Here is a 13,479-nt window from a genome sequence, read left to right on the forward strand (position 1 = left end):
GAGCTTGTAAAAGCAGGTAAATGTGGGATGGGATGGTTACAAAGTGGTATCAGAGTGTGGTTGCAACATTCGACCTTAAGGTAGATGTAGATGGTTATGGTTATCATGTGTGCACTTATTTTTAAAGTTTGTATTATTATCATGCATGCGTATTGATGTTGATATGTGTTGTTATATATATATATATATCATGTTAATATGGATTGAGTTGTATAGATGTGATAGCCTCCCTTGAGATACACTAAGGTATGCTTTTGATTATGTATTCTATTTGGTTTATCTAACATGGTATGATTGGAGGAAATAGAAGATGAGAGATGAAGATAAAAGTGGTGGAATACAGTTCACATGAATCCTCGTACAGGCTTGACGTGAAATCAATGGAATGGGAAAGGTTGGTTGAGTAGCAAGGAGAAGGGTATTCTCCTGATCTAATAGATACACTAAGGAATTGGAGGGTAGATATTTGAAGTTGGTAGATAATAACAGGTTGATTTAGGCACATGAAAAAAATTCTAGGGCTCATGAAAAGCAAGCATAAGTCAATGAATGATTCTTCAGAGCATTGCAAATTTGTAGAAGCAAGGATAGTTGGGGAACCGTCATGGAGATAGACAGGAGGAGAATATCAATGGGGCATATGGTAGTAGGTCTCAGAGGAGATTCATAATGGACATAGAAGATATAATCATATGCGGTAGATCTTTGGATACACCTAACAAGCGAGTTAGCACTCATGGATTTTATTCTAGCTCAGGTTCTGAGACACATCATCATCATTATTGCCATCATCCTTACAGGAGTGACAGGGGTAATTTACATATGATTTCAGGAAAGCAAAGCTTCCTAATTTTGATGGGGAAGTGAAGAAATCAGAAGATGCAGAAGTGTGTTCGCTTGGGATGAAGAAGTTATTTAGATTGCATGATTATTTAGAGAACATGAAATCCAAGATAATGATATTCATTCTCAAGGGAAAAACATATATCTAGTGGGAATATGTTAAGCGAGTCAGAGGCGTTAGGGAAGAGGAGTTGAGATAGAAATTTTTTAAGAGACTCTTCAGGAAGAATTACTTGTCTGAGAGATATTATTATGATAAATACAAGGAATTCTATGAGCTTAAGATGTGTTCCATGAAAAATGAAGAGTACATGACCAATTTTCTAGAGTTGTTGAGGTATGTTCCCTACCTCAAGGATGATAAGACAAAGGTGCAAAGGTTTATCAATGGACTTCCATTAGCATTCAAGGACTAGATTAAGTTTGACAAGCCTCAATCATTGGAGGAATTCATTTGGAAGTTGAAGTATTGTTATGAGCAGTCTAAGTGCAAGCCTAAGTTAAAGTGTGAGTAGAAAGGTAATGATAAGAATAAAGGAAAATTACCTAAGAAGTGATGAAGATCTCAAGATGTAGGTGATAAGGAGAATGTGGGATCTCTGAAGAAGTTCAATGTAGCTGAGAAAGGACATGGGTCTTAACTAGAGGAGCAACATAATGAAGGTGATGACATAAAACCTTTGAGGTGTTGGAATTTTAGTGGAGAGCGTTGTAGGAGGGATTTTCCATCACATCAGGGTGACAAGACTCAGATTTAGAGTTCTCAAGAGGCACAAATAGTTGGATATGTAGGCTAGAGTATTCCCTAGATTTATGCAATGGTGGCTAATAGGCAGGCTGATCATCACATATCTATTATCAAGATGGAAGGTTATTTTTGTGATCAATTTGTTCCTATTTTGATTGATCCTAGATCTAATTATAACTATACTAGTCCTGATATAGTGGATTAGTTCCAGTTGAGTAAAGAAGTGCATGCATAATCTTGGTTGGTGCAATTGGCCACAAGGATTAAGAGAAGAGTTCATCACTTTGTCAGATCTTGTGCATTTGAGCTTAATAGTATGGCTACATCATCACATCTAAATGTGCTTCCTTTGGGATCATATAGTATTATTTGTGGAATGGACTATCTATTCATTCATAGGACTAAATTGGACTGTTATAACAAGTACATTAAGTGGTTGGATAATGACGGGGAAAGAAGAATCCTACATCAGTGAGAATGGTTACAGCTATGCAGGAAAAGCGTAGTTGCAGGAAGGGATGTGTATTATTTGTAGTTTATATTTCTAGTACAAAGGGAAAAAGGATGAGGATGATGAAGTCCTGAAGAGTTATCTTGTTTTGCAACAGTTGTAGGATGTGATTCTTGGAGATATTCCAGAGTTACTGCCTCATAGGGAAGTGGATTTTTCTATTGATTTGGTACAAAGAGCAGCACCAACATCTAATACATTGTACAAGATGAGCGCTGCAGAGTTGTTGGAACTAAAGCTATAGCTTAAGGAGATGCTTGATAAATGATATATAAGGCAAAGTGTATCGCCTTAGGGTGCACAAATGTTGTTCTAAAGAAGAAGGATGGTACTCTTAGATTGTGCATTGATTACCAATAGCTAAATAAAGTGACTTTCAAGAAAATGCATCCATTTCCATGGACTGATGATTTGTTTGATCAGCTAAAGGGAGATGTAGTGTTTTCAAATATTGATTTGAGATCAAGATATCATCATGTGCGCATCAAAGAAGAAGATATCTACAAGATTTCATTTCACGAAAAGTATGGGAACTATGAGTTTGTGGTGGTTCCTTTTGGTCTTACCAATGCTCCAACAACCTTCATATGTTTGATGAAAAATGTGTTGCATCCTTATCTGGATAAGTTTGTGATAGTATTCGTTGATTATATATTGGTATATTCTAAGAATGAGGAAGAGCATGCAGAGCACTTAGTAGTAGTGTTGAGACTATTGAGAGAGCATTAATTGTATGCCAAGATCAACAAGTGTAGTTTCTTTCAGTCTTAGATTCATTACTTGGGACATTTTGTTTCCAAGGAAGGGATAACAATGGATCTGGAAAATATTAAAGCTATTATGGAGTGGCCAAATCCTAGGAATGTGGATGAGATCACATCACTCATGGGACTAGCAAGTTATTATAGGAGGTTCGTCAAGAACTTCTCAAAGATTGGCTACTCTATTACATCCTTGTAGAGGAAATGGAAGAAGTTTGAATGGAATGAGGAGTGTGTAGCTAGTTTTGAGAAACTGAAGCAGTTGATTACTAATGCTATGGGTTTGAAGATTATAGATCTTGATAAATAGTTTGTGGTTTGTACAAATTCTTGCAAGGAAGGACTAGGTGGGGTCATAATGCAGGAACGAAAAGTGGTATGCTATGATTCAAGCAATATGAATGAGCATGGGAAGAACTATGTGACTCATTATCTTGAGTTGGCAACTATCAGTCATGCATTGAATATGTGGAGACATTATCTCCTTGCAAAGAGGTTTGTTCTGATGAGTGATCACAGTGGACTAGGTACTTTTTTTACGAACCCAATTTGAATGCTAAGCAAGCTAGATGGTTGGCTACTCTTAGTGAGTTTGATTTCAAGATCATGTATATCAAGTGCAAGGAGAATATAGTTACATATTATATTAGTAGGAGAGTGTAAGTGAACCATATTTCAGTTGTGAGCTCTTATGTGACAAATTTGCAAGGGCATATCTTACATGTAGGGTGCATGATGAGAGGTATTAATAGTTGAATAAGAGGTTGTAGTAGTAGGGTGAAGGTGATAGGGATGAGGAGTATCAACTCACAAGAGATGGCTTTGTGAGATCCAGGAACATGATTTATGTACTAGATAGTAATGAGTTGAATAAGCTTATCTTGAGGGAGTTTCATGTCAAGACATATTCAGGCCATCCAAGATATCAAAAGACTTAGAAAACTATGAAGAAGTTCTATCATTTGCCAAATTTGAAGAAAGAGGTGGTTGAGTTTGTTGCAAGATGTTTGGACTATCAACAGGTGAAAGTAGAATGTAAGAAACCAACTAGTTTGTTGTAGCCTATTCTGATTCCAGAGTGGAAATAGGAGGCCATTTCCATGGAATTCATTTCAGTTTTTTTGAGGACATCGAGACAACATGATTCCGTCATGGTTGTGGTTGATAGGTTGATCAAGGTAGCTCACTTTGTTGCAGTGAAGACTACTAATTCATCAAGAGATAGTGAGGTTGCATGGTGTTCCCAAGAATATTATATCAGAAAAAGATGCCAAGTTCACTTCCAAGTTTTGGAAGGAGTTATTTGCAGGCTTGGGGACAAAGTTATCTTTCAGTACAACTTATCATCTATAGACACATGGATAGACAAAGAGGATTAATAAGATTCATGAGTATATGTTGAGGATGCATGTCATGCATCAAGAGAGGAAGTGGGGGGAGTATCTTCCACTCGTAGACTATGCATATAATAATGGGTATTAGGAATCCTTGAAGATGAGTCCATTTGAGGCTATCTATGTGTGGATTTGCAATACTCCTATTAGCTAGTGTTATCCAATGAACTGTTGGGTTGAGTTATATTGTTTCCATGACTAGCCTACGTAGTGAAATGGGGGGTTAGAGGGGGGGTGGAGCCCCCCCTTCATTGTGACAATTGCATAATGGGGGCGTCACAAGGGGGGCGACAGTCCCCCCTGTCTGGGGTTTTGAGGGGGGCGGGTAGCCCCCTTCTACGGGGTCCAGGGCAATGCCCAAGGAAATTTTTTTTCGGACCCTATATTAGGTTGGGTGGACCTACCTATGATTTTCGGTCCATGGCATTAGATGTTTCGGCATGTATAAATATGTATTGTAACATTGAAAGGAATATAATGAAAAACCAAGCTGGTAGTCTCGGTTTTGGGATCCAGGGGAAAATATCTATGTATATATGTTATGCTCTCGCATTGTTTATTTTCTGTGTTTTAGAATTCGTATGCAGGTAATTTCTGTATGGGGTTAAAACCTACATTTGGTATCAGAGCTATTTTGGCTTCAAGGGGACACCTTTGTTGCCGAGGAGTTTCGCTCGGGCATGTGGTAGACCCTGTTCAGTGGGAGATCTGCGAGATTGATTCTAGTGGTGAAAGAAGATGGCAAGCAGTGGAAAGATAGAGATCGAGAAATTTAATGGTTAGAGCTTTGAGCTGTGGAAACTCAAGTTGGAGGATCTGTTGGTGGATAAAGTTCAGTGGATCGCGGTAGATCCGGGTACTAAACCAATAGGAGTGTCTGATGAAGAATGGAAGAAGTTGGGTTGGAAGGCAAAGAGCACAATACGATTGTGTGTCTCAGATTCAGTATTACTAAATGTATCAGGGGAAGCTATGGTGAAGGCTTTGTGGGACAAGTTAGGGAATTTGTACCAATCAAAGTCTCTGGTGAATAAATTGTTCCTACGGAAAAAGTTGTATAACCTGAGGATGAAAGATGGAGACTCGGTGACCGAGCATCTGAATGTGTTTAATACTTGTGGTAAGTCAGTGATTGTTTGTTGATATCAGAATTTCAGATGAAGATAAGTGTATTAGTTTGTTGTGTTCTCTACCAGATTCGTGGGATAGTCTAACTATTGCAATAGGTAGCAATGCAACTACCTTGCAATTTGATGAAATAGTCTCTTCCTTGCTGATGGAGGAGATGAGACAGAAAAATATGGAGAGACAGAATGGTGATGCCTTTTCTGTACGAGGACGGTCCCAGAACAAAAACAAAAATAAGTCATCTAGTGGGAGATCTAAATCTCTAGGAAAACCTATAAAAGTGGTGTGCTGGAAATGTGAAAAGGAAGGGCACTACAAAAGGGAATGTAAATCTAAAGCTCCTGACAAAGGAAAGGAATCTAATGATGCTCCTTCTGCAGAGGTGAAAACCACCTCAAATGAAGGTGGGGATGTGTACTTGGCTTCTTCAAGTACACGTGTAGATCATGAGGCATGGTTGATTGACTCAGGTGCATCCTTTCACTTTACTCCCCATAGAGAGTGGTTCTGCGAGTATGAGAAATACGATGGTGGTGATGTATTCTTAGGGGATGATAGGAAGGCTAGAATCATTGGTTGTGGGAAAGTGAAGTTGAAGTTGCAAGGTGGAAGGGTTAGAACACTTCCGGGTGTTCTACATATTCCTACATTGGCCAGAAATCTGATTTCTATAAGCAAGATGGATGATGTAAGTGTAAAAACAATGTTCGAGAAGGATACCTGCAAGATGGTTCGGGGAGCACTGGTATTGATGCAGGGAGTTCAGACTGGAACTCTGTACAAGATGCAAGGTAACATTGTTGTTGATGGGTGCAAAAGTTCTGTGGTTCCTGAAAGTGGAGCAGAAAATCTAGTGGTCTCTGAAGAGAAGACCATGTTGTGGCATCAAAGGCTTGGACATATTGGAGAGAAGGGCCTTTGGATACTTCATGGTAAAGGTATGGTAGAAGGTATGAGTAATAGCTCTCTCGATTTTGATTTCTGTGAAAATTGTGTATATGGGAAGAAAAATTGGGTGAGTTTCCCCTCTGGTGGTAAGAGGGAGAAACAGATATTAGAGCTTGTGCACAGTGATGTGTTTGGACTTGTGAAAGTTCCATCACTGGGTAAGTTTGTGTACTATGTATCATTTATAGATGACTTCTCAAGGAATACATGGATACATTTCCTTAATAAGAAATCTGAAGTCTTTGACAGGTTTAAAGAATTTAAGGCTCTGGTGGAAAACCGGACAGAGAAGAAGATAAAAGTGCTAAGGGCAGATAACGGTGGAGAGTTTTGCTGTAAGGAATTTGAAGAATTTTGTAAGAAGTGTGGTATAGCATGGCAGAAGACTACTCCATATACACCTCAACAAAATGGAGTTGCAGAAAGAATGAACAAGATGTTGATGGAAATGGAAAGAAGCATGCTCAGTGGTGCCAGATTAGGACATGACTTCTAGGCAGAGGCGGTGGAGACAACATGTTACCTGGTCAAAATATCACCTTCATCTCACCTTCATCAGCGTTGGAGGATAAGATTCCATAAGAGGTATGGACCGGTAAGAAACCCTCTTTTTCACATCTGAGGGTATTTGGATGTGATGCATATGTACATGTTCCAAAGGAGAAACGAACCAAGTTGGATAGTAAATTTGAAAAGCGCATATTTATTGGGTATAAGGATGGTTTAAAGGGTTATAAGCTTTGGAACCCAGCAACAAGGAAGGTTGTGTACAACCGAGATGTGGTGTTCAGAGAGGTGAAAGATGTTATTAAACATGAAGTCAAACCAAAGGAACCTGAGAAGATAGAGTTTGAGCTAAAGGAGGAAGAATCAAACTCTATAGTAGAGGAGGAATCAGAAGATGAAGAGCCACAAACTCTGGGTGTGAGAAGATCAGTTCGAGAAAGAAGGTAGCTAGAAAGGTATAGTCCATCTGCTTTCTATTCAAATTTTTCTTTATCTATTACTGATGATGATCCCAAAACTGTGAAGGAAGCAGTAGATTCAGAGAATGGAAAACTCTGGAAAGAGGCCATGGTTGACGAAATGGCATATTTTTATAAAAATGAGGCTTGGGATCTGGTGGAGTTTCCGGCTGGAAGGAAACCCATTGGCAACAAATGGGTGTTCAAGAAGAAGACAAATGTAGAAGGAAAGGTGGAGAAATATAAAGCTCGGTTGGTAGAAAAAGGTTATTCCTAGGTGCTGGGAATTGATTTTGGTGATATTTTTTCTCTTGTTGCCAAGGTAAATTCTATTAGATTACATTTATCTGTTGCTGCTGCTTTTGATTTTGAGGTAGAACAGATGGATGTGAAGACAACATTTCTTCATGGGGATCTGGAAGAGGAGATCTACATGAAGCAACCCGAAGGATATGGAAATTAAAAGAGATCGGGCAAAGAGGAAGCTCTGATTAAGCCAGAGGAAGTATGTCGAGACAATATTGCAAAGGTTTACTATGCAAGATAGTAAACCGGTGAAGGTTACTATTCCTATAGGTGTAAAGTTATTTGTTGAACAGTGTCCCAAGACACAAGAAGAGGAAGAGGATATGTCTCATGTTCCATATGCAAGTGCAGTCGGTAGCTTGATGTATGCGATGGTCTGTACTAGACCAGACATTGCACATGCAGTGGGAGTATTGAGCAGGTTTATGTCAAAACTAGGGAAGGAGCATTGGACAACAATGAAGCGGGTTTTCAAGTATTTGCCTGGCACTAGTGATTATGGTTTGTGCTAACAAGGAAGACTGGGATTGGACAGAGTGTTGGATATTCGTGGCTTTATTGATGCAGTTTGGGTTGGAGATCTGGATCAGAGAAGATCTACAAGTGGGTATGTTTTTAACCTATTTGGAGGTGCAGTTAGTTGGATGAGTAAGAAACAATCTGTAGTGGCACTAACAACTACAGAGGTAGAATACATGGCAGCCACTCATGCAAGCAAGGAAGTAGTTTGGTTGCAAAGATTGTGCTCAAGTATGGGGTTAGTACAGGGAGCTATAAGGATAGACTGTGACAGCCAAAGTGCAATTTTCTTGGCAAAGAACCCTACTTACCATTCAAAGACAAAGAACATTGATGTTCATTATCACTTTGTGAGGGATATGATAGAAGACAAAAAGGTGTTGCTGGTAAAGGTGGAAACTTTGAAGAATACTGCAGATGCATTGACAAAATCTGTGAGCTTTGAAAAGTTCTCTTGGTGTAGAGAAACAATGGGCATTTCAGGGCTGGATAAATGACTAAGCTCTCTTGTGGCCCGCTATGGAAAGAAAACAACAATTGGGAGAATGTTGGGTTGTGTTATATTCTTTCCACGACTAGCCAATGTAGTGAACCAGGGGGTTAGAGGGGGGCGGAGCCCCCACTTCGTTGCACCGATTGCACAGTGGGGGGGTCACAGGAGGGGTGGCACCCCCCCCTGTTCGGGGGGTTTGAGGGGGGTAGGTAGCCCCTCTCTATGGGGTCCTGGGCAGTGCCCCAGGAAAATTTTTGTTGGACCCTATATTAGGTTGGCAGACCTACCTATGGTTTTCTGTCCATGGTTTTGGACGCAATGATTTTTGGTCCATGGTATTGTATGCTTCGGCATGTATAAATATGTATTGTAACATTGAAAGTAATATAATGAAAAATTAAGCTGGTAGTCCCGGTTTTGGGATCCAGGGGAAAATCTCTGTGTATATGTGTTTTGTGTGTTATGCTCTCACATTGTTTATTTTCTGTGTTTTAGAATTCGTATGCAGGTAATTTCTGTATGGGGTTAAAACCTACATGAACATGGTGATGATTGGACCAGATATGTTCACTGAGATGGAGTAGGATATGTAGGTTATTAAAAGAAATTTGAAGGAACGACAAGACATACAAAAGAGTTATGTAGGTCAAAATAAATCATTCAAGAAGTTTCAGGTTGGGGAGCATGTGTACTTGCACATCAAGCCCAAGAAGAGCTCCTTAAGGATTGGGTCATGCGCCAAGTTGACACGTCCGTATTGTGGGACTTTTGAGATCTTGGAGAGGATTGTACCAATGACCTACAAACTTGCATTGCCACCAACGGTGAAAGCCGATGATGTTTTCCATGTTTCATTGCTTAAGAGATATGTCCACGATGTTGATTATGTGATTGATTGGTTTGTATTGCAGGTGGAACTAGAGGGAGAGTTCTAGCGAGAGCCATAATGCATATTGCAACATAAACAACTCATGCTTCGGAACAAAGCAATAGAATAGGTTAAAGTGTAGTGGAAGCACTTTGGGCTCAATGAAGCTACATGGGAGATGGTTGATTAGATGCGAGCATTATATCCTTCTTTATTTGTCGGTTGAATCAAATGAATTTTTGGTACAGACACACACATGTATATATGTATGTATACATGTCATTGTAAATACCGCATTGAGTTGTGTTATAAAACTCCAATAAGTGGTATGTTTTTCATGTTTGTCATGGTTTGCAATAATGTCATTGTAAATACTGCAATGAACTATGTTATAATGCTCTATAAGAAGTATGTTTTTTTTGGTCATAAGTGTCATCGAACACCAGGGACGGTGTTCTCCCAAGGGGGGATGAGTTTATAACAATCCCTAGTTGATTTTTCATGTAAATAAAATAAGACCAAGGTCATATGACATGTATTCCAAGATGAATGGTGGGAAAACATTATAGTCGTAATCACTTTTGGTTTAATAATGTCTATGGAAATTGGAAAAGGAAAAGAGGAAATAATTAGCATTTAATTATGAGAAATGAAGGAAAATAGGAGAAAAGGAAGATGAAGAGACCAAAATATGCATGCAAGGGAAATTAGAGAGAAAATGAAGGAAAATTAAAGAAAAAAGGAAAAAGGAAAGGAAGAGATTAGAAATCAATGATAAAAAGGCATCAGAGAAGTAATTCACAACTTTTGGTCATCACAACTTTTTTTCACTCTATTCTTCCATACTTTTACACTCTTGCAAACTTACAGCATTCTTGAAGCATTCTAGTATTTACTTGGACTTGGAGAGAAATAAGCAAAGAACACACAAGGAATTGGAGAACAATGGAATATAAGGTTGGATCAACAACTACAACTGGAGTTCATTGTAGGTAATAGGTTGCATGAGTGATTTCCTTGCTAAAATTTGGATGCATGATACATGCATGTGTTTCTTTGGTTATTTTGTTGTCATTGGCATGGGATTTGTCTGTATTGACAATGGTTTTAGACTTTCCTTGCCATTTCCTGGATAACCATGATGTAGTGCATTATCTATTTGTTTTAGCATTAGATTGTCAGTAGACTTGGATTCTGGTTGAGGTGGCCTCGAGAAAATTCTGAAGGGTCAAGGGTGGAGATGGGATTTCTCTTAAAACTCTTGATGCATGGGTGGAGACAGGAAAATTCCTTCGGAGCTAGGAAGGAAGTAAGAGGAATCCATGCTTGTTTTGATGTTAGTGATTTCTGGACCAGTTTAGGTGGAATCACTGTGGTAAAGGGTTAAGGTGTTTTGGCCTCTGGAAGCCCTAACTGGTTTTATTTTGGTTTAACCAATATGATCCCACATTCATGCTTGGAATATGGCACAAGGGTGATTGGCTGAAAGAGAGATTTGGTTTGGTCCAATCTATGGTCAGGTGGTACATGGAAGCCCATGACTTGGTTGGATTTTTCATATGTTAAAATAAGTTATTTTCTTATTGTGATTGATGAACATTGGTACTGGTTATTATGTTTATCTTGTGGTTGATTTGTTATGGATTATATGTTGTTTATATGCATGGATATATGAGGTGCTCTTGATATGGATCTTGTTCATGATTTGACAAGTGATTGAATGATTGATGAATTCATGGGCTAACAAGTGTTGTTGCAGCTACCTTGAGAGGGCATTGGATATTATTGACAATTCTTTGATGTAATTTAGAAGTTTATGATCACATATGCATTCATGACATGTATTTTCTATGTTTACCACCTATTTGATGAAATGCGTACCATGTATTAGGAATTTCTTGGTCAATATATTGCTTTAGTATTGGTCTTTTAGACTTGTTATCATCATTGATTGCATTTTGGAAAGTTCTAGGAATTTATGGGCAGTGGTTTGAAGGCTAGCCCTAAAAAAGTGGCATAGATATCACCACCATTTGCACATAAATGGAATATTTGGGTCATAACCACATGTAGGTAGGCTTATGGGTGCGGTTGGAGCCTCATAATCGCATGAAAAATGTGTTATGGGTGCAATTGGGGTGTCAAGCTTGTAAAAATGAGTTCTAGCTCAGGGACTGATCACCAGGGTTGTTTTTCAGGTTATTGAGTGATTTAGTGTCCCTAAGGGGTGGTAGTATGTGTTTTCTTCTGTAAAGACCACTTCCATAACTGGAACTTGGAGGTTAGGTCATTTCATAATAGTACTCAACTCATGTTTACCTTGGAGATCTTGTAAATGAAGGTAAATGTGAAATGGGGTGCTTACACCCTTCTCTTCTCTTCACTTCTAGTCTTCTTGCTTATTAAACCAATCTCTTCCTCCTCTCTTCACTTCCTATTGTATGTTTTTTTTGTTGCATTCTCCAAGGTGGTTCCTTTTCCAATTGTTGTTATCCTAGATTCAAATGCCTCTGTTGCCTTCTTTTCCTTGTTCAACAAGGATTCTTCATTGCCATCCTTGCTGCCTTGCTTGGTCTCATCCTCCCTAATTGTTTTGTGATCTTTCCCTTTCTAAGGTTCTCTTGTGTATGGGAATGCATCATTTCTTTTTCAGATCATTTAATTTAAAATCCTACCCATTAAAATCATGCACCCACCATCCTTTAATTGTTTTCCAAGAAATTTATATTTCTTCTCTGCACAAGAAAACCTCAATCATTCCAAGAAAGAAATCCTCCTCCCCAACTCTAGAATCCAAGTCCCTTTGACTCAGTCCCTTTTCTTAAATTTTATATCTATAAAAAATATTTTCAATGCATTTTAATGAGAGAACAATGGGTGAGGTTTTCACATCTAATTTCCTCTTATTTCTATCTCACTCACATAGTCAAACTCCAAATCGCTCAATTACATGGAAAAATTCATTACATATACCTCTTACACCCAAACTCAATTTATTTCATTGAATTATCTAACAAATTCCTAATTTGATTGAATCTATCACTTTACATACCAATCAAATTACACTCTTCCTATCCGCTCTAACATCATAGATTCATTCTAGGTTTACAACTAGGAAAATATTCCAATTTAATAAAATTAAAGAAAAAAACTTCCTTTAGTAAATGGGTTTTGACTTAAGAACTTAAAAAATGGGTTTGGATGGTATATTCTCCCACATTAGACTCCTAAGGAAGAAAATAAATTTTTCATAAGCTTTATAATGCTTGTTCCTTACTTGGAAATATTTGTTATTGTCATCCAAGTGACATCTTCCATCAACTCGTTTTTCCCTCTGACCCAATACTGAAATTATCATCTACCTCTGGTTCTCTTGGCCAACCTTTGATCCAACACTACTTCAATCTCTTTTTGAACTTATTTTGGTAGTTGTTTCTTCCATCCACTAATCTGATCTTCATCACTTATAATCTCACCTAGTGTAACACTCTATGTTTCCTTATTTTGGAAACTAGGATAATATTGAGGGTTGGGGGACGGGGCAAATTAGTATTATCAACAATTTTAACAATTAATTACAATATTCAAACATTCAATTTATTTAGCAATCAACCATGTAAACTACTCTTGAATCTCATAGCAACATCATAAACAACATACATATATGTAACACATAGAGACATTAGATGTATGTGGAAACCCATTTTGGGAGATGATGTCACCCTTGTAGGATTTTATAATCTGATGTGTGGGTTAATTGAGAATTATTTTCATGTTATTTCATTTTTTGGCTGTCTTTTGGGGTTGACTTGATGATCTATCCACCTTGTATCATGGATTTAGTATTTTATGTAGAGATTTTAGCCTAATTTGAGGATAAATCGACCTAATTGTTCTACATAAGTAGAGGGTTGATTTACCTCTTCGATTCATGGTCACACTTGGATCATAGCAACCCTTGGTTAGTGATTTCTTCTCATGTGCACTATGGAGGC

Source organism: Pinus tabuliformis, chromosome Q (assembly GCF_031772625.1).
Source record: "Pinus tabuliformis cultivar Carrire ecotype Pingquan chromosome Q, CPIR1, whole genome shotgun sequence".
NCBI classification, from domain to species: Eukaryota; Viridiplantae; Streptophyta; class Pinopsida; order Pinales; family Pinaceae; genus Pinus; species Pinus tabuliformis.